At 41.6% G+C, this 22,716-nt stretch overlaps 1 protein-coding gene across 2 annotated transcripts in view; it reads left to right on the forward strand.

Moving 5' to 3' along the window:
* Window positions 1-22,716, forward strand: part of PACRG (parkin coregulated) — a 515,005-nt gene that overhangs the window by 347,147 nt on the left and 145,142 nt on the right. The gene's annotated exons all lie outside the window — the stretch shown is intronic.

A 22,716-nucleotide genomic window follows, 5' to 3' on the forward strand; every position in this document is an offset into this window, starting at 1 on the left:
CAACAGACCTAAGAGGAAGGGACATATTTTGCAGATGGAGAGACTGATCAGGATCACACCGCTGGTAAATGACAGTCTGGATCCAAACAAGACGCCTGGCTCCATGGCCCCGGGACCCTGCCGCACTTGGGACCAGGCCCTGAGCAGGTTCACAAATGACCTCATACTTCTCACCATGACCCAGAAAGGTGTATGATATTTTGCCATTTGCTAGTGAGGAAGCCTTGGAACCCAGATCTCCCTGCCTCAAGGCCTGACACAGAGCCCCTGTGCCCAGAAGGACTGAATAGATGAAGGAGACACAAAGCTTGTCGGGGAAGCCACAGGAACTAGCACATCCAGGTGCCAGATACTGCAAACTTAAAGCAAATTGCATACCTGCCATCAATTTGACATTAATGTTTTCATAATTACACGTTATAAACCGTGAATGGTGCTTACCTGAATTATAAAGATATTTAAGTATTTTCTTGTTTAACACTTCAGTTTAGACTTGAAAATTTTCCTAACTTGAGAACCAGAACGAGGGTCACAAATGGGCTTCTAAGGGATAAATGAAAAATATCTATTTACAACCACAGGTGAATATCTGACAACTCTACCCAAAAATGAGACAATTTAAGCTATCAGTATGGTAAGCAATCTCCTAGGAAGGTAATTAGCATTAGAATATTTATTCTTTATCCCCACCTGTAAATTGTACCACTTGAATAAAAATTTAGCTGAAACATTCATTATAATTCAAATACTTGGTTGAATTTAGGTGATTGTCATAACCTCCTAAATGATGTCCCAGGTCTAGGTTTGTCTTGTTTGCTCAGTTCCATGCATCATTTCTTGAATAATCATCCGAAATCAGTGTTTTTTTCCTAGGGTATTGGTGAAAATATAGTCTAGAGTCACAATGACGGGTCATATCCTGACTCCATGTCATGCTGCCTGCATCACTGTCCTGTGGCTGCCATACAAATAACCACAAACTTGGTAGCTTAAAACAACAGAAAGTATTCTCTCACAGTTCTGGAGGACAGATGTTCAACATGAGTTTCACTGGGCTGAAATCAAGTTGTCAGCAGGGGCCATGCTCCCCGGGAAGGCTCTTAGGGAAATTCCTTGCCTCTTTCAGCTTCTGGGGGCTGCTGGCATTCCTTTGCTTGTGGCTGCATCACTCCAATCTCTGCCTCTATGTTCACATGGCCTCTTGCTCTTTGGTGTATATCAAGTCTCCCATCTGCTTCTCTCTTCAAACGACACTTGCGATTAAATTTAAGGCCCAATCTATAATCTGCTATAATCTCGCATTGTCACAATCCCTAACTTAATCACATTTGGGAAGACTCTGTTTCCTCATAAGGTATCATTTACAGGTTCCAGGAATTAGGACCTGATACATTTTAGACCATCATTCAGCCTGCTCTATTGTCTATATGATTTCAGGTAAATTGTTCAATCTCTCTAAATCCAATTTTTTAATCTATCAAATGTGTGTAATAACAGTATTTATTTCATAAGGTTGCTTGGGGTTCACATGAGGTAATTTACGTAAAGCACTCAGCACAGTGTTTGGCAAAAATAAGCTTTCAATCAATAATAGCCAATCTGTTTCTATATGCAAAAAATTCAGTATCTCTCTGTTACTTTTGGTCTAAATCTGAATCTGGAAATCCAGGATGTCCATCATCTGGCCCCAACAATTTTCTTAACTTTGCCTTTTAGTAATTTCTTTTTTTTTAAACATCTTTATTGGAGTATAATTGCTTTACAGTGGTGTGTTAGTTTCTGCTTTATATCAAAGTTAGTAATTTCTTTATAGATTTCTATTCTAACCAGATTTGTTTGCTAACTAGTCCCTCAGTTTAGTCTCCTGTCTCTCCTCCTTGTGCCTCTGTTCTTTGCTGCTCCTGTCTGTGACACTTGACCCCTTCGTCCTCACTTGTCCAAACACCGTCTGTTCTGCCAGGGCCAGCTCAGTTCTATCCTCTCCTTGGAAGCTTCCCCAACCGAACCAGTCTGGGCCGTTCACTCCCTTTGGGGACTGTAGTACTGCTCTTGGAACGCTTTATCAACTCTGCCCACGATGGCGCTGTACCTTTACACCCTGTCGCATACAAAGGCATGCTGGGTGCCAAGCACATAGCAAGGATGGATAAACCATAAAGGGAGAGAATTCAAGGAAGTCAGATCTGGGTTCAAAGACTAGATTAACATCTTATCTCTTTAGTCCAGAAACAGATTAGAAATAACAGGCAGTGGATGGGCCAAAACCTGCAAGCCTCCTGAGATCCCAGTCCTAGAGCAGGCAGTGGTGGCTGAGAGCTGGGTTCTGTGGGATAAAGAGGAATAATAAGTCTTCCATAGGATGAGAATAGGACAGGCTTAACGCTCAGAGTTAGAGGATAGACTGGAGTCTTCCACTGAAAAATAAATAAAATCTGCTGGCAACTGCTGCCTTGTGCCGGATGGGGGCTGAGGAGTTGAGAAAAGATAACACAAAGCTACTAGCAAGAGGACTGAGTACAGATTGAGAAAGAGGGAGAGAAATGGCAAAAAGCTTTCCACCTAAAATAAGCCTGCAAATAAAATTTCCTGACACATGAAGAAGTCAAGTGCTAAAAAGACAGTCAACAAAATAAAAACGTGGAGCACGAATTCATTCCAGATTAAACTAAACTTATGTAACAGTATGAGAAGTGCTGCAGTGAGTATATTCTGGACGTTATGAAGAAATAAACAAGATAATGACAGAAATTAAAAAGAAGTTATTTTTTCAAAGGACAGAAAAGCGAAAATAAAAGCAATTGGATACGAAGAAGAACAAATTATAAATGTTGTTGGTTAAATAAAATGCAAAGCTTTAGAAAGATGATGAACTCTAAATTAGAACATTAAAGATTAGTGACTTAAAAGCTATTACTATTGGAAATGTATCTCAAATTGAGAAAGAGTAACTGAAAATCCCACCTAGATGCACCATGACAAAACTGAAGAACATTAAAGAAAACAAGAAACTATTTAGGACCACCAGGAAGAAAAGACAGATTGCCACAAAGTAACAGTTGGGTTGACAGTGGAACTGTCAGCAGTAAGAGATACAAGACTGTGGATCAGTATTTTAAAAATGTTAAGAAAAAATAGCTACCTAAAATTTTATATACAGCTAAAGTTTCATTCAAGAGTGAGGGTGAAATTAAGACAATTTCACACATACAATAATTGAAAGAGTTTACCAACTCTACTTAACTCTAAGTAAAATTACTGTTAAAGTAAGTGCATCAGCAAGAAGAATGAACCCAAAGCTCAGACTGAGATAACAGAAATAATGTCAAGCGCTAAAACTGATCAAACATTAGTAAGATTCATTAACTTGAAAAAAAACCAAACTAAAACTCCAGACAACAATGGCAGAATATTAGAGGAGCTTTGACGGTCTGGTGAAGCCTATGAATACCTTCTCAGAATGTCTGTAAATGCACAGAGTGAAACTCATAAAGTTGCTATGTGCTTATATATATAATATACATGCATATGCATATGAGTGCATACATACACACATATGTATACATATATATGATGATACTACAGTAATATATGTGGAAAGAAGGAAGGAAGAATGGAAGGAAGGAATTATCATGTAGGAAAGAAGGAACAAAGGAGGGAGGGGAAGTGGGAAGAAGGGAGGGAGGGGATTAGTTATCTCACTAGATGTCAGTCAACATGGTTTCAACCTGGTCAGATTGCTCATTGATTGGCTTATTGATTCATTTGCTCCTTCAGTCATTCGCTTTCTTATTCATTTTATAAACATTCACTCAGTGTCTGATCTGTTTTAGAAACACATGAGGTGCCCGGTAACACGGAACCCCTGCTCTTCCGGAACTTTCCATCCTGCGGAAGAGCTGGACAATAGATGGATCATAACGGCAATGCAGAGGTTCAGTGCTAGGCTGGAGGGTGCGCCGGGCACCAAGGGACACCCAAGGAGGTCGGGCTCCCAGCCCTGGGGGGCGGAGCAAACAGATCTGGGCTCCCGAGGAGGAAACGCCTGGGTCGCGTTCTGGGAGCCAGACAGAAACTGGTGGGAAGGCGGAGGGCGGTGTGGGCTCCTCACTCGTGCCTGCAGCCTGGAAGGGAGGCGCCGGGTGAGGCTGGGAGGCAGCCCTGGACTCCCTGACTCTGACACGCGGAGACTCGGGGCCCAGCACCCTGCCTGGGGCTTCGGGCAGCCACGGAGGGTACCACGCGGAGGCAGTAACAGTGTCACACCCGCCTGGTAAATAGATATTCTGTTAAATTGTAGGGAAGGAATTGGAGGGAGCAGGACCTGAGGGTGGGTAAGTGGGTGGTACAGGGGGCCACGGGGGCCAGAACCAGGGTGGGATCCACTGTGAGCGACATAAAGGAGGAGGGAGCAGCAGGCCTGGTGAGCTCCGACGGGGAGGTGACGGGGAGCGAAGCAGCCACTTCCAGCTTAGGGCTGGGCATAGGTGGGGAATGGACGCAGAATGCGGGGAGAAGAGGCCCTGAGGGGAGACGGGAGGGCAGTGTGTGGACTTGGGGAGTCTGAGTTGGATGAGATTTCTGAGCAGACATTTCTACTAAGTAATTGTATATCTTTTTTTTTTAACATCTTTATTGGAGTATAATTGCTTTACAATGGTTTGTTAGTTTCTGCTTTATAACAAAGTGAATCAGCTATAAATATACATATATCCCTATATCTCTTCCCTCTTGCGTCTCCCTCCCACCCTCCCTATCCCACCCCTCTAGGTGGTCACAAAGCATCGAGCTGATCTCCCTGTGCTATGAGGCTGCTTCCCACTAGCTATCTATTTTACATTTGGTAGTGTATATATGTCCATGCCACTCTCTCACTTCATCCCAGCTTACCCTTCCCCCTCCCTGTGTCCTCAAGTCCATTCTCTACATCTGCGTCTTTATTCCTGTCCTGCCCCTAGGTTCTTCAGAACTTTTTTTTTTTTAGATTCCATATATATGTGTTAGCATACGGTGTTTGTTTTTCTCTTTCTGACTTATTTCACTCTGTATGACAGTCTCTAGGTCCATCCACCTCACTACAAATAACTCAATTTCATTTCTTTTTATGGCTGAGTAATATTCCATTGTATATATGTGCCACATCTTCTTTATCCATTCATCTGTTGATGGACACTTAGGTTGCTTATATCTTTTTTAGAACAGTAGCTTGTAATTCTTTTGGTTGACCATGCACTTCATCAGTTAAATAAAAATCGTGCAGGAAAAACCAACACAGCACATATGTAATTATATATATTATATATTATTGTAATAATATATAATAGTAATATATTATATATTATGATATGTAAATTACTATACAAATATTTGTATAATAGAAACACAAAAATAAAAATGTTAAAGGATGATGTCAAAAGAAAATATAAGCATTTTTCTACCAATTCCCTTAGTGAGTTCAAGGCCATAACATCAGGTACAAGTTTAAAGTCTGAAACACATAGAGGAGTTGATCTGCAGAGGATTGTTCGTAACAGAGGATGGGCACAGTTGTAGAGAGTGGGGTTCCCTCCTGACCTCTTTTCCTCTTCTCTTCTGCATCTGCTGAAGTTTATGAAGGTAACCAGTGCCTCCTGTGTCAACTCTAAGTTTTACTGCTGTCACTGCTACATCTCAGCGGTTTCTGGCTTGGTGACCACTAGTTCTTCCCACCTTCCCTGAGAGACATTTTGTGAAAAGAACCCAGAATCTGGAGTCTGAAGGCCTGGGTTTAAATCCGGTCTTGATCTCTTTCACTATATGATCTGGGACAGATGACCTGACCACTCCAAGTCTTGGTTATCTAACCCATAGCTAGAGAGTATGTATTTTTCACATGTATTATATATATCCACATATATTTTATATATAATACATATTCACATATATTATATATAGCATATATAATAACATATATCATACACCTTCACAGATACAATATATATTTACATATACATTATGTATGCTATGTATAATATATTACACATTTTTCACATATGTTATATATAATATAATTATATATTAAGGATTAAATGAAGCGATACATATAAAAGTGGTGAGTGAGTTAAATTAGCGTTTCCTATGATGCCATGAACTACACCAGCATTACTTGTTGTTGCTTTGGTGGAACAAAGCCTAGCAATGCAGTCTGCATTTTCTATCTACATCTCCCATCAACTATAAGTACCATGTTACTCCCTGGGGTCCAGAAGCAGCACTGACTCTTTGCAATCATTAGGTTAACTTTTCCTGTCCTATCTAGAGTGCTGGCTTTCAACTGGGAAAGATTATTCCCTCCCAGGGGACATTTGAAAATGTCTGGAGACATTTTTGGTTGCTTCCAATGAATGTTGGGGGATAGTGTGGCATCTAGAGGGTGAAGGCCAGGGATGGGGCTGAACGTCCTACAATGCAAAGGACAGCCCCACACAGAGCATGTAAATTGTCAGTCGTGCCCAGGTTGAGACCCTTCCTTGAACTGTTAATCCATCTTCCCAAGAAGAATCTGAATGTGTTTGTGTGAGATGTAGAAAGAAGCTGACTGGGGTGAAGGGCATGGCAGTCTGGCCTTTGAATTCTGTTTTCTGTTAGAGGCACTTTCCTGCTTTCAGAAGTCACTGGCCAGGCCTTGGGCACCGTGCAGAGGAGACACTGACACCTACTGGAGAGGAGACAGGGGAGCTGGTCCTGCAGGGCACAGTGAGGGAGGGAGAGGGGGCAGCTTGCGCTCTGTCTTCACTTATTAATGGTACCTTTTAAATGTGCTTTAATGCTCTTGTGGTGAAAACTTTAAAATTCCTGAATTTCATGTATGCATAAATAACATAACTTGTCACTGCTTTCCCTTGTACTGTTTTCTTCTTCCTCTGTTTAGTTCTCTGACCTTTAACATGAGTTAAAGAGTTCTATGAGTAGAAAAACCCTCTGTAGCCGATCACCATTCTCAATTTGTTCGCCTTCTTCCTCTCACAAGTCCATGTGTAGCGCCCACTAGTGGCCATCTATGGCCTTGTCTCTATTTTTGGAATTCCGGGACTTGGTCTTTACCATTTCCTCATCACCTCAGAATAATCAGTTACCAAAAGCAACTAGTATATTTTCCTTCCTACCCATGGTCACTTACCCTGATGCATTCTGTTGATTCCCAAAACAGAAATTGAGTTGATCATCTGAATTGCAAATTATTCAGTCTAATGGCATGGAAATTAATAAAACAAAGTCGTTAAACTACCATCTGTCTCAAAGTTATCTACTTGTAGATGTTTATCAAGCTAAGAAACTTGCCATATGTGTAACATATTGTCTGAAGGAAAGGAAAATCTCTACTTTTTTCTAGAAAATCCCAACATTGTATGTTATGTTTTTGTCTGTCTTGTTAGACCACCTTCTCTTCTTGCCATGGGTGACTCAAATAGCTGTCTCCCATTCAGCTCTCTCGATTAGCTTTTCATAATAGCAATTCGGAAGCTTTCCATTTACATAAGGTGTTCAGCCTCATTCTACAAAGGGTCTGAAAACATCTTTTAAGACAAATCTGTTCGTCTATTTTGCCTTACAAACTAACCTGTTTTTTAAATGCCTTTTCAGAAATGATACACTGGAATTTTTCACATAGTGGCTTTTGTCCAAACATCTCTAATTGCTTTGGAGATAATAACCTATTCATTTTCACAATATCCCTCTGAAAATGTAGACAGTATTATACCACCTTGCACATGGTCAAACTATAGCATATGGGAGTTGATTAACTCTCTTTTCTCTATGCTTCTAAACTGTTCATCCCTTTTCCATCCTGTCAGTCCATGTAATTAATTCTTTTCTGAATATCCTTTGCAGTTAGCTGAACACCCCTTATGAAACTCAGTCTCAACTCCCACGATAGTTCCTTGAGAATGGTGTCTTCCTTCATTAGCCTGTAGGTTTAGTATGCATTTCTGGTTGATGTGAGTTCACACACTGAACTCAACACAGTTCAATGTACAGAATGGAAGAGCATTTAGGATTCAAATAAAAGGGGGGGGGGTCATGGGGCTTGCCTGGTGGCGCAGTGGTTGAGAGTTCGCCTGCCGTTGCAGGGGACGCAGGTTCGTGCCCCGGTCCGGGAGGATCCCACATGCCGCGGAGCAGCTGGGCCCGTGAGCCATGGCCGCTGAGCCTGCGCGTGAGAGGCCCGCGTACCGCAAAACAAACAAACAAACAAAAAAAACAAATAGGGAGGGCTATGATCATTACAAACGGGTGCATTGTTTAATATATTACAAAAAACACTTGTATATTTACTTCTTAAATACAGAAAGATGAAAATTGGGCATTTTATAGGATATTAGTAGTATATTTGTTTTGACCAAACTTATGTATTTAATCCCCATGACTACCTCAGTATATAGTCAGGGTTGACATCCCCAATTTAAAGATGTGTAAACTAAGACAGAGAGGTTTGGTTGCTATCCCAGTGCTTTAAATCTAGTAAGGAATAGATTGCTTCTCACCAAATTATGATGTGCATGGCAGTTCTCTGCATTGTCTCCTCCTGCATTCATTGTTCTCTAATCTCACTATTAAATTTTCTCTAAAGTCTACTAACCAGCCTTGCCTCCATGTCCGCCTCCTATGTGCAGGATAGCTAATTTCCCTAAAACCCCTCTTTTATCATATTTCTCCCTTTCTTGAAAATCATCAGTGGTTATCAATTGCCCCTGTGAAATCATAATAAATATACATATAGGTCTTAAATAATAATAAATATATATAGGTCTCTGCCCCCAGTTCCTGACATAGAGTCCCAAAAACCGTGTAATTCCTTGGTGATAGGAGTATCTTTTGTTCTAATGAGGCGACTTAATGGGCTTTTGAATAGCTTCAGGATGGGGGCTGGTCACCCAAAAGATCAAGCCATGATTAGAAATACCCTCCATTCACTAGAGAGGGGATAGGGCTGGAGATAGAGTTAGTAATCTATCATGCCTACATGATGAAGCTTCCATAAAATTCCCTAAACTATGAGGTTCCAAGAGGTTCCAAGTTGGTGAATACGTCTGCGTACCAGGAGGATGGAGCGTCGTCCCATCCCCACAGGGACAGAAGCTCCTCCACTCAGGACCCTTCCAGACCTCGCCCTGTGTACCTCTTCATCCGGCTATTCATTTATATCCTTTAAAATACGCTTTGTAATAAATCAGCAATAGTGTGTAGACTATTTTCCTGGGTCCTGTGAGCAGCTCTAGCAAATGATCAAACCCGAGGAGAGGGTCATGGGAACCTCCCATTTGTAGCCAAGTCGGATAGAAGTTGTGGGTAGCCAGTGGACTTGAGATTGGTGTCTAAAATAGGAGGCAGTCTTGTGGGGCTGAGCCCTTAACCTACAGTGTCTGCTGTGACTCCAGTTAGTGTCAAAGTCAAGTTGAATCGTAGGACACCCAGCTGGTATCTGAGAATTGGTCAGTAGTGGGAAAAACCCCACACATCTGGTATCAGTACTGTGTGAGTAGCAGAGAAGAAACATGAGAATTTTTTCTCTTATAGCATCTCCAAAGGAAATAAAAATTAGTGAGCATGTCAGTGAAGGCCTATCGTGATATAATTTTAAAATTGTTCTTCTAGACTTTCCTCTCACACCAATTCTCTGTTCTCCACGCTGGTCTGTTTGCTGCCCTGAATGCGCTGTACGCTTCGCAGACTCGGGGTACACCATCGCCCCATGTTCAGAGCCCCGCTCTCTGACGAATAAAACCCTATGTGCTCCTCAAGGCCCAACCACATCCCACCTCCCCTCCAGAAACTTTATTTGGCAGCCACAGTAGAAATGGACTCACGCCTGCATTTGAGACTCATCACTGCCTGTTCCCTAAACATTTTAGGCATCTTTCTACCCACCAGATGCCTAATACTACATCTTCTACATGGTAGGGTCTGGTTAATATTCAATGCTTGGTTGATACCACCAAAAGTATGAAATTAAGAAGAGGAGTGAGTCAGTTTTCCTGGGTCTCTCCCATGTATATGTGCTATTAAACTTTGATTTTCTCCTGTTAAAAAAAAAAAAAGAAATTAAGCAGAAAATTTACTCTTAGGGGGAAAAGGGATGCTTAACTACTGTCCACCTGCAGACAAGTTAGATATTTTTACTAAGTCATAGACTATTATAACCTGAAGGGTATTATTCTTGCCAGACCTTTCTTTATAATACTTTTAGCACCTGAGTGTTTTGAGAGTCTATGGCCACTAGAGGCAGCCTTTTGAGGGTGGTTTTCCCGTCAATCACATATGCACCTTCCCACTGTACTTAGGACAGTGTCTGACATGTATCATGCACTCTATGACTATTTAAAATTTTTTCTTTTATTATATAATTCATTAAATTTGTTATACTAAAGGATAGATCCGATGCACACTTTCCATTGGAAAACATTATCCTGGGCATGGTATAACAAGTGCAAGCCAAATCAGGCCTTCCCGGGCTGGTTAGCATCTCGCACAGAAAACATTTCTTTTCTGGCCTGAGAGTTGTATCTGAGGCCACCACCCTTCTCTGTAGAGCACCCTGCTTTCTGGAACAATAGAGCAATAGCACCTCAAAATGCACACATTCCTCTGAAGGTTCAAACGGCAGCATACCTGATATTCAAATACAGTATGATATTCATAATATGGAAAATAAATTCCAGTGATACAGCTTTTCTTTGCAAAGAAAAAACCCATACCATCTCCCCTCCAACCCTTTTCTTCTGGTCTCAGCTTTGCGTGTTATTTGTGTCTGGGTTGGAAGGTTAGAGGCCCTACAGCACACACAACTCCAGGCGGTACTTAACACTGGAACTATTTTGTGCTCTCATTGATGTGGTCTGTCTACGCAGCTGTAATTAGAGAGTCCAGTGCCGCTGATAGGAGGGTAAGAGCTTCGGCACTAAACTGTAACTAGCTGCCCCACAACTGACCGGCGATTATGTACAGGGATCTCGGAGAAATGAATGAACGTTTTGTGGAAAATCTATGGCAGGAATAATGTCCCTGATGTCATGCTGAAAACTGCCAAGCTCTGCCGGAGGAAATTGTGTAACTACTGATTGGATCTATTAGGAAGGAATGATTTCCAACCCGCTGGCCCTGTTGGCTTCCTTCCCCTCCTCAAGGGTCCAGGAAACCCACCCCCTTCCCCTTCCCCCACTTCCCTCCCTCCTGCTTCGGACCCCTCACCTCCCTCCACTTCTTCCGCGGAGGAGGCTCTGCCCCGCAGCTCCCTGCCTGCCCAGGCCTTCCCGTCCCCTCCGACCCCTCCACCCTTATGCACTCCCCTTTCAAGTCTCCATTCTGAAAACTTACAGAGTGAAAAGCCAAAAGGCCTTCCTTGCGTTTGGCCTCACCCTCCTTCCCTGACAAACTTCTCAAAAACACTGTCTCTTAGGAAACCCCAATTTTCTCACTTTCCACTGCTTTTCACTCCACTTTGAACGGAACATTTTCCTGAAGCTTCTCTCATAAAGCAGCTCCCGGACTCTTGGGTTCCTGCCTTCCCTGACTTCTCGACATCCTGTCACCTGTTTGCTGTGTCCTCTGTCGAGAGGAGTGAAGCTGCCCGGCTCTGTCCCTCCCTCTGTGCCTTCTCCTCCCCTCACCTGCTAGGCCTCCTCCCTCAGCTCTGCCCTCCGGCCATTCAGCTTCATCAAACAGTCGATAAGGCCCAGATTTACTGGAGTTCCAGAAAGTTCCACGCCTACTGACAGCCTGGAGGCACCTGTCCCAGCACATCCAAAATGTTCCCTTTAATGTGTTCCCACCTGGGCCTGTCATTACCAGAAAACTCAGCCTCATTTCCATTTCTCTGGGAGACACGGGAACACCTGTGACTCGTCCCTCCCTGGAACTCCCCACTCTCAGTTGATCACAAAATTTTAAATTATGAAAGTTTTCATTTCCCCTGAGTCTCCTAGTTACGCCTTAGTTCAGTCCCTCCTTGTTAGCTGCCCGTTTCAGTCATTTTCTAACCGATATTCGTGCTGCAGGTGTTCACCTCCCTTTCCCACCCCTGGCCCTTGACCCACAAACTAGCAATGTCCTTCAGACCATTCAGGACCCCAGACTAGCCCAATATCTAGCAGGCACTGGGGGTCCACAGACCCTCTGCAACACTGGACAACTCAACACTGGACTGGACTCAATCTCTCTGCGCCTCAGTTTCACTACCTACACAAGTGGGGACAGTGACAGTACTTCCCTCATAGGGCTGTTGGGAGCCTTAAATAAAGTCACCTGAGCCCTGCCTGAGGATGCACGCCCTGGAGGTGAGTCAGCGCAAACGCTGGGCCGGTCCTCAGCAGGACGTGAGCTCTTGTTGCCGCCTGGCCCCAATCTTCCTTCCCGCCCTTGTCCCTCGTTCCCTTTGCCACCCTTCCTCCGTCTCCTTGTCTTCTCTGCCAGGAATGTCCTGCCACCTCTCCGCCACCAGTTATACTTCAAGGTCATCTCAATGTCGCCCTCTTAGGGATTGTTACAGACTCACGTCACCCTCCTCCCACCTCCTAAAAGGGAGAAACTGGTAGAATCATCTGCTCGCTCTGTGTCCTGCTAGTACTTAGGTCACGACTTAATGCAGCACTAATAACAATAGTGTCATCTCTCCTGCTGGAGGGTGGCCTCCCTAACTGAAATCTGGACTCAGCTGTCTTTAAATTCCCTAGGCCAGCGAATGGTATGCAGTAGGTGGTACATAAATATTGACTGAATTAAATATTTTAAACTATAAACTTAATGAAAATCATAGCCAAAGATAGTATTTTTCTACTGGGTTTTGGTTATATCATTATTGGTTTAGGATGTTTGTTCTGCCCTGAAACTTGAAAAATCAGTTTCAGATCTTCTCTTAAAATAATGAGTTTTAAAGTTAAAATCTCTTACTTAAGATTTAAGTATAACAGTTCTATTTTCTAAGAGAAATCTTAATTGAATAATATATGGATTAAAAAAAAAAGTTCTACATCCCCAAAAAGACCTGAAAACTGCTCTATTTGCTTTAACATAACTGCAATTTGATAAATATTTTGGACATTTATTTGGAAAAGAATATAAAGAATCTTTATTTCAAAGACATGTTTGGCGGAGCTGAAATATCCCCATTGTACTCCACTAGAATGAAACATTTGTCGTACTGGGTTGTTGTTGTCTTTTAAATTCCTTGCTCTTTAGATTCTTGTTTAATTCTTATGCTTTTTTAATGTGTTACCAAGGAGAAAATGTGGTAGCAAATTCCATGATGTAGAATGGGCTGCCCTCCATCCTCCCTCTGCACCAGCACACACAGAATGCTGTCTGCATATGTTCTAATCCTTATCCACCGGGTTTTGTTCCAGGCCTGAAAAAGACAGCCTCCCACAGAACAAATAAGCTCTCCAAAGGATGTGTTTTTCTTTGGTGTTCCTTCAAATTAGCACATATCTGTGCTGTGGTGTATGGTATTGCAGAGAGGCATTTTATTATTTGTCCTAAATAGGAAAATGTGCAAAAAAGTGTGGTTTGCTTATTCCAGATGCAATTCTTTCACTTTTACTTAAATCACCATCAGTAGGCGTGAATACAGTCACCACACGAATAACTTAACGTTGAAAATCATGAATAAAATTTGGCAGGACACTAAAACTTACCCTTTGGTCTAAGGAAAATGACATAAATAAGCCTTATTTTTTTTAACTTATCAAAACTGTATTTCTAGAATGAAGTATGAAATGAAATCAGAATGTCAGAAATTACAGATAAGTTATAAAACGATATTCTTTATAATGAATGCTTAGAAAGTCATATTTATACTTTTAAGCCCTTAAAATCTACTCCCAAATATTTCTTTTAAACTGCACTGTTTTTCTTTTCTACTGTAATTTTGGCTCGTTTGGTTTGATGGTAGCTACTCAATACACATGCCGTTTACGGTGGCGCTTTCCAGCTGCGTGTGGGACTTTACATTTAAATACCAATTTGTGATGAAAGAATGCTTCCAACTCAGTTCTCATCAGCATTAGAGGTTTTAGCAATTGCTGATTATTTTTCTAAATTACCTATTTTAATTAAGTAAAATATTGTGAATTTAAGATTTGAAGTGCTAAGTATTATCTCTAACTAATTAGTGGGGGGAAAGAGAGGAAATAATATTTTGTTACAGTGACTATTTATAGAAGAAAACGCTTCTGTGGTCCCAATGTCTTAATTTATGGAAAGAAGTACAAACTCTTCCTGAAATCCTATTACGTAAAGGATCTTTGCTGGACTGTATCTGGCACTGATCATTTATACTAATGATGTGTAAATGTGTATGTTAATTAGAGCAAAAACATTCTGGATATGGAGGGTGATGTCTCCCTTGCCTATTGATACATCTAGATCCCCCTACAACATTTAAAAGTACCTGTTTCTGTTTCACACTCACTGGATGAGAACAAATCCTAGAACTTAGTAAGGACCCAGATCATAGCTGTGGATACAATGGGATCTGTGGTTCGGTTTTGGAATTTTCGTCACCAACTTACGGCTGGGTCCACACTCTACTCCTGGCGAGGGTACATTAAGGGGTGCGTGCAGACCAAGAAAAATGGGCTCTCAAACCCATCTGCCCAGCAGCTTACAGCAAAGTTGGAAGGTATTGAAAGCTGTTACTATCTGACACTGGCAGCATGATTTCTTTTTTATTTTAGTGCAGACCATGACACCTCCTAACAAGGAGGCAGAGATCACAAACTTTCTAACAGCGCACCCGGCAGCATCCTCCCTGCCCACAGGCCCAGTGACAGCACTGAGCTCCAGACGGCAAGGCTAGGCTGCTTCAGGGCTGAGTAGCACTTTGCAGGCCAGTGAACTAATCGTGCACTCTTGATGAGAGCGTTAGAGGACAATAAAGGGAAATGAAAGCAATTTGCACTATGTGTGGACAGATTTCCATACAGAATAATTTTTGTATGTATTTAAATGTTAGGTAGAAACTTTCTATCCTGAGGAAAAGTTGGGTTTTTTTTTAATCTTCAGATTGAAACTGCTCCTTTAAGCATAGAAGTATAGTCAGGAATTTGTATTCTTTATGACTAACATAGGTGATATTGATAGCTTTGCATTTCCAATCTGAGAGGTAAACTCTTCCCTTGCAGTGGTATAATGCTCCCACATGGAAAAGGGGAGAAGAAACTTTGCATTCCCACCTATGCATTTGCAGTGTGTTTATTTCATTTCATTCATCCACCTGACTACAGAAATAATTCAATTGGGAGATTTATACTTAGGAATTGTTTTCCAATGTATTCAACATTCAATTTTAGGTAATATATTTTAAAATACAAAAATAATGAATTTTGTGATTATTTCCAGCCTAATCATGTGAATTCTTGGGGTTTCAAAACAGGAAATTTTTTACATCAGTTTAGATTCTGTCACTTGACAGTTTGAAGCATCCAAAATGATACAGAAAAACTGGATGGATGGCTCAATTAAACACAATGGAAGTCAGTAAAGACAAATGCAAACTACAGTTTTGAACAGTAATAATCCTATAAATCCAGAGTAAGAAGGGAAACCAATTCTATTTAGTGTGGGGGAAAGATGAAGAGGTTTTGATAAGTGAAAACTGAGCACAGTCAGGAAAATAGCTAACTGTTTTGTGACATATCAATATGCCTGCTATGGAGTGTAAGAGGCGTGGAGCAATTCTTCTTCTAAATGGAAAGCTTCCAGCTGTAATATCAGGCTCCATAGGATGAACACAGTTTGGAAAGAGGAGGGAAATTATTTCCAATGATGGTCAGAAACAAAGATCTCAGGCTCTAGGTAGGAGAACTGCAGTGACTTTGCACCGCAGTGTTGAGGCATCTCTGAGGGAAGGTGGGCATTTATGAGAGCCTGAGAAATGGGCAATTCAGTGTCTCCTCTCCCCAGTGGGGATGTCCCAGGACACAGCGAAAGTGGAAGGAGCCAACTCTTCAGCCTTGGCTCTGGGACTCCCCTGGGGTCAGTGCTCTGTAAATGGTGGTTCCCTGAACAGCCAGCCCCGCAGCCTCCGTGCAGCTGTGCCTATAGATGCTGATGCTGCATGAGCTCAGGGTTGCTCAGCGGGTAGAAAGGTCAGAGAGAGAACAGGATAAACAGCTATGGTGTTGTTACAAAGGGTACTTGTAGGTGCTCTGTGGTCATTTGTTCTCTAGTGCCACTGCAGGGATGATGACGAAAGCGGTCAGCAACCTAGATATTTAGGTTAAACATTAGAAAGACCAATTTGACAGCTCAGGGAAATACTGTCAGTTCATCTTAAGAGGTTATGGACTCTTCCTCATTTGTAGCATGTAATGCTACGTGAGGTGAACTTCTGGAGGAACCCTTACGTTTTCAGTATTGAGACGGACAAAAGGATCACAAAACTATAGGGGGAGAAAAGGAATTAAGTTGTCCACACTGATTTGTCAGAAATCACTTCACTCTGTGTCTGGATATCACTTCCTGCTCATAGGCAATCTAAGCTTGCTAGATGGAGCAAATAAAAATACAGTGTCCGTTAATCTGAATTTCAGATGAACAACAAATAACTTTTTAGTAAAAGCGTGCCATGCAATATTTAGGACATACTTATACCAACACATTCTGGTCACATATCTGAAATTTAAAATTAACGGGGCATCCTGTGTTTTGTCTGGCAAGCACAGCTATAACTACATGTCTCATATGTATATAATCTATGTCCTGTGGTCCCCACGTGCCAAAACTAGCACATGAGCTAAAAGTGCCTGTCTTCGGAACACTGGAAGTTAAGTTACTAGACGTATCCTAGAGGAGACTAACATAAGCTTGAAAAATTAATGTTAAAACACATGGATATGTATATGTTTATATATATCCTAACTGAGTGGTCACTGGCCTCCAAAGCCTTCATACCTAGATTATTGAACTAACTTTCTAACTAGTACCTCCTGCTTCACTGCTTTTCCCCTCATCTGTGTTCTACAAAACAACTCCCAAATCATCTAGTGGAACCCCTGCTTTCCTAATGTTACTTCCCTGCTTAAAAACCTCAGTGAATATCCAAACTGGCATAAAAGACCCATCCTCATCCCCCTTTCCAAAGATGTTTCTGCTTCCTTTGCCTATGAATCACACCCTGTGCTAGAAAGTTACAGATTCGACCAGTGATGAAAAGACATGCCTTACATAACAAATTGTAATATTAGTAGGAACCAGAGAGGGACTCCAATGAGGGGAGTGAGTAATTCCAACTCGGGGATCAGGACACACTTTCTAAGGGATGTGGTGTTTGAACTGTGCTTTGAAGGGTGAGTGAAGTTTGAATATAGAAAGAATGGGGAATGAAAAGCATGGCAGACTAAGGAAACTGGCCTGGAGATGGGGATGCATCTTAGGTGTTTAAGAACAATGAGAGGCCCTGATCAGCTGATTATAAGAGGATGCCCAAATTCAAGGAGATATTGACCTTTTTGTAATCTACAGAAACTTTTTGAGTGTCGTGTCATGATTAGAGCCATATAGTAGGAAAGTTTATCTGGTGGCTATTTTAAGCATCAGAAACTAGGAAGTTAATTTAAAAATATATCTGATCAGTGCCTTTAAAAATTCATTTTCAATATCACTATAAACCCACTCAACTGACTCTAAATCCCAGGCCCAATTCGGAAATCCTGTCTGACTTTCTGTTCTGTTCTACCCCCTCTTTAATTGAAGATGATACTTCAGTGGTTCAATCTGCCTTTTTGTCTAAGCACATTCTCTCATTTTACTTTCCAGTTCTTTGTACAGAACTGTGCCATTTTATGGCTTGTCAACTTTATGCCTTTTCCCATTCAATTCCCTCTCTCTGGAATGCCCCGTCTCCTCTTTTCTCCGAATTATCCTTCAGAACTCAAATTAGTTATTGCGTCCTTTAGGAACTCTTCCTCGTGCCCTTGAGATGGTCAGAGTGTCCTTTCTCGGGACTCCCCTGCTGAATCACTCCTTACCTTCTATGGACATCCTTGTTTTGGGAGTGTTTCTTCCATCTGTCTGTGAGCTGCCATGGTTTTCTCTTTGGATTTCAGCTCACGCAGCCTCTCTCCCTCAGGGCTGTCAGCCCCTCTTCTGGATTCAATCACATTTACAGGCTTGTGACTCCGAAGTTTAAGTTCGAACTTTCCCCTAAGCCACCTACCTATTACCAAACTACTTGTCTTCCCGAAAGTCTCAAAGACACTCCAAACTCAAAATAAAACTAATCTCTCATCTTCCCCCAATCCTGCCCCTCCTCTGACACTGCCCTCTCCATCTACCCAGTCACCAGATAAACTGGAAGATTTTAGACTCTTTCTCTTTCTAAACCATCACCTCTAGTCCATGTAGTCACAAAATCCTACCTGTGCTGTCTCCTTACTACCCCGTGTCCCGCAAATCTCTTCCTCTGCATCGCTACTGCCTTGCTTCAGAGGATCTCTCTTCTTTGGTCCTCCTCCAGAACAACTGTGTTAGTTTTCTACTGCTGCTGTAATAAATTGACAAAATTAGTGGCCTAAAACAGCAGCACCAATTTATTAACTTACAGCTGTGTGGTTCAGGAGTGATCTTCCTCAAGTGATCTTCCCCTACTTATAATTACTAACTACTGCCTGTAGGATAAAATCGAAACTTCCTAGTTGGGCATTTAATGCTGTCCATCCTCTATCCCATGTCAGGTAGCACCTACATTCGAGAAACCGCATCGTGGTGTTGTGTGCCTCTGTGCCTTTGCTAACTCTGCTCTCCTTTCCCTCTCACAGCTTCCATGACATGCTTAAAGCCTTCCCAGACCTACCACTCGAGGGAGAAATACACACTCCCTCCCATGGGTACTTGCTCTGCCTACGCTTGCTTCTCTCATGTCATCTCTACCACTTCACTGTACACTTACTGACCCCTCACACACACTAGAAGGCAAGCCCCTGGAGGGCGGGGAAGTGGTCTGACTTGTCTCACCCTCAAGACTTTGCACAGTGCATTATAAATGTTAGTAGAAGGAGTGAATGGATGCATGAAAGGTTGCCTAACACATGTCCCACTGACGGAGCTCACGTTTGTTCCCAGCTTAATATGAGAATAGTTATCCAGTGGGTTGAGAAAATAAATAGTTACCTCTCACAGTTAACAAAAAAGAAGCAAACTAATTTTTCACTTAAGTGTACCACTTAAGTGAAAGTGTACCACGGATAAATTAAACAAAACCACCAGCACTAGCTTTGAGGATTCTATCACGCCTTCTGTTCTGTTCCCCGTAGTGTTTTATCCCGTCAGCCCTTCCTGAGTGTTGAATAACTCTATGAAAATTGTCATTAGAGCAGAAATAAATGGGCTATAATTTACTCATCATTTGAGAATTAATGAATATTGGCAAACTGATGGACTTTGACATTTCTATTGGCACCTGGGCATCCATGGAAAAGACCTACAGTTATTGGAAAGGGATGGAAAACAAAACATTTGTGAGTTTACCTTCAGACGCCTCATGGATAATATCTGTTTTGTTCCTCACCATGACTGTGTGAGGTAGTAATACTAATACCCTCCATTTCATGGAGGAGAAAACCGAAGCTCTGAGAGATTAAGGAATTCTCCCAAGTTCTCCAGGAAGTGGAGAAGCCCAGATTGGACCTTAGCCTGTGTTTTTCTGCCTCTAGGTAAATGAGACTGCTGACTGTGTTAAGACCTGTACCTGCAGGGAGTGGCCACCTTAATTCATGTTCAAGCCAAGGAAATATTGAGATTGGCTTGAGGGGAGAATTACAGTAAAAGCAGCCATGGTGAGATGGAGGAAGGACAGCTGAGTTTTAGTAACCTGCTTGTGCATGCTTGGTTAAACTGAACCACTGAGCTCCTTTCACCCATCATTACTTGTGTCTTAGATGGGGAATGAGCTATTTGAGCTGATAACACTTAAAGATCAAAGATTCCATTTTTATGCAAATAGTCAAGAGCAATAAAACCTGAGAGAGGGAAGTTGGGCTTGTAAATTACTGTAGGACGTGTATCGTTGAAAGGTACTGCAAGCCAGGCTGTCGTTCAGAATTAAACTCGTGGCAATGACAACTTTTAAATTTGTGTTTTATTTTTAAATGAGAAGAGGTAATGGTAAAATATAACCCTGAATTGCATTGCTTCCATAATACATTACAATCCGAAGATGACTTAAACATGCAAATTTGAATTACATATTACTAGGGAATAATATTGCAAACCCCGTGTGCCAGGCACCCCTTCACCCCGCAGCAGGCATAGCTTTGTGGTGCTGAAGCTGTACCATTCTCAAACTAAACATGCCTTCGTTCGTTTTAGAAACTCTTTGTAATCACAGCAGAGCAACCCAGTTATTCATTTTGCTCCTGTGTTAAACTGTGAGTCTGCCTGAGAATTCATGTCCACATCCTTCCTGAGTAGACTCTTACCGTGTAGCTCAGAGGCAGATTGAGATTAAGCTGCTTTGATGGCAAGAGCATGGATTTTGAAGTAATAGAGAACTAGTCCACTCACAGATGATCTGCTTGCTGGCTGTGTGACCTTGGGCAATTTAGCTAACTTCTCTGAGCTTGTTTAGTCATTGCATATAGTTGTTGTGATGGTCACATGGTATAATACTCTTAAAGGATTTAAGGGTGGCATATGTCTGGCATTTGGTAGGGGTTTTAAAATGTCATTATTATTTTTAGCTAAAACAAAGGAAGTTTTTGTGCTCTAAAGGAAAGGTTATTCTGTCCTTACTGTAATTGCATTTACACAATATTAAAAAAACAGAAAACTAACATTGAATGTCTAGTGAAAAGAGTTCTGGTCCCAGTTTATGGTTTTCAGTCCTGGCTGTACACTTCCTGGCTTTTTCCTTCCTTCCTCAAATACCATATTTGAGGTATTTAATTATAGCAACATTTGGCTAAGATCTTTCCCTATATCCTCTTATTTAGTCTTACAAGGCCAGCATAACCTTGATCAAATTACATATTCTTTCTAGATTCTTCTTCTGCAAAATAATAGTGTTGAACACTCTCTCAGGTCACTTTGACAATGTTATCCTAAAGAGACACCTCCAGCAATTTTCTCATTCTGCTTGAAGTACAGAGCTGACAGTCCTGCAGTTTTCATTACTAGACACTCTCCCTCTCCCTTCTGGTGGCCCCAGTCTCCACTGTGTTCCACTACTGTGACCCCTCACGTTCTCCCTCAAAGATCAACCACCTCCACTCAGCCCTACTCTCTTCTCTCATGGAGCCTGGCTTTCTCCTGCAGGCTACTGCTCAACCATAGCTTAATTATTTTTGATTATTTTTCCCATGCTCTGGCTATTGTGAATAGTGCTGCTATGAACGTAGGGGTGCATGTATCTTTTTTTTTTTTTAACATTTTTATTCGAGTGTAATTGCTTTACAATGTTGTGTTAGTTTCTGCTGTATAACAAAGTGAATCAGCTATATGTATACATATATCCCCATATCTCCTCCCTCTTGTGTCTCCCTCCCACCCTCCTAACCCACCCCTCTAGGTGGTCACAAAGCACCGAGCTGATCTCCCTGTGCTATGCAGCTGCTTCCCACTAGCTATCTATTTTACATTTGGTAGTGTATATATGTCACTGCTAATCGCTCACTTTGTCCCAGCTTACCCTTCCCCCTCCCCGTGTCCTCAAGTCCATTCATTACATCTGCATCTTTATTCCTGTCCGGCCCCTACGTTCTTTAGAACCTTTTTTTTTTTTTTTTAGATTCCATATATATATACGTTAGCATACGGTATTTGTTTTTCTCTTTCTGACTTACTTCACTCTGTATCACAGTCTCTAGGTCCATCCACCTCACTACAAGTAACTCAATTTCATTTCTTTTTATGGCTGAGTAATAATCCATTGTATGTATGTGCCACATCTTCTTTATCCATTCATCTGTCGATGGACACTTAGGTTGCTTCCATGTCCTGGCTATTGTAAATAGAGCTGCAATGAACATTGTGCTACATGACTATTTTTGAATTATGGTTTTCTCAGGGTATATGCCCACTAGTGGGATTGCTGGGTCGTATGGTAGTTCTATTTTTAGTTTTTTGAGGAACCTCCATACTGTTCTCCACAGTGACTGTATCACTTTACATTCCCACCAACAGTGCAGAAGGGTTCCCCTTTTCTCCGCACCCTCTCCAGCATGTATTGTTTGTAGATTTTTTGATGATGGCCATTCTGACTGATGTGAGGTGATACCTCAGTGTAGTTTTGATTTGCATTTCTCTAATGATTGGTGATGTTGAGCATCCTTTCATGTGTTTATTGGCAATCTGTATATCTTCTTTGGAGAAATGTCTATTTAGGTCTTCTGCCCATTTTTGGATTGGGTTGGTTTTTTGATTTTGAGCTACATGAGATGCTTGTATATTTTGGAGATTAATCCTTTGTCAGTTGCTTCGTTGGCAACTATTTTCTCCCATTCTGAGGGTTGTCTTTTCATCTTGTTTATGGTTTCCTTTGCTGTGCAAAAGTTTTTAAGCTTCATTAGGTCCCATTTGTTTATTTTTGTTTTTATTTCCACTTCTCTAGGAGGTGGGTCAAAAAGGATCTTGCTGTGATTTATGTCATAGAATGTTCTTCCTATGGTTTCCTCTAAGAGTTTTATAGTGTCTGACCTTACATTTAGGTCTTTGTTCCATTTTGAGTTTATTTTTGTGTATGGTGTT

The sequence above is a fragment of the Tursiops truncatus genome, chromosome 12 (assembly GCF_011762595.2).
Source record: "Tursiops truncatus isolate mTurTru1 chromosome 12, mTurTru1.mat.Y, whole genome shotgun sequence".
Classification (NCBI taxonomy): Eukaryota; Metazoa; Chordata; class Mammalia; order Artiodactyla; family Delphinidae; genus Tursiops; species Tursiops truncatus.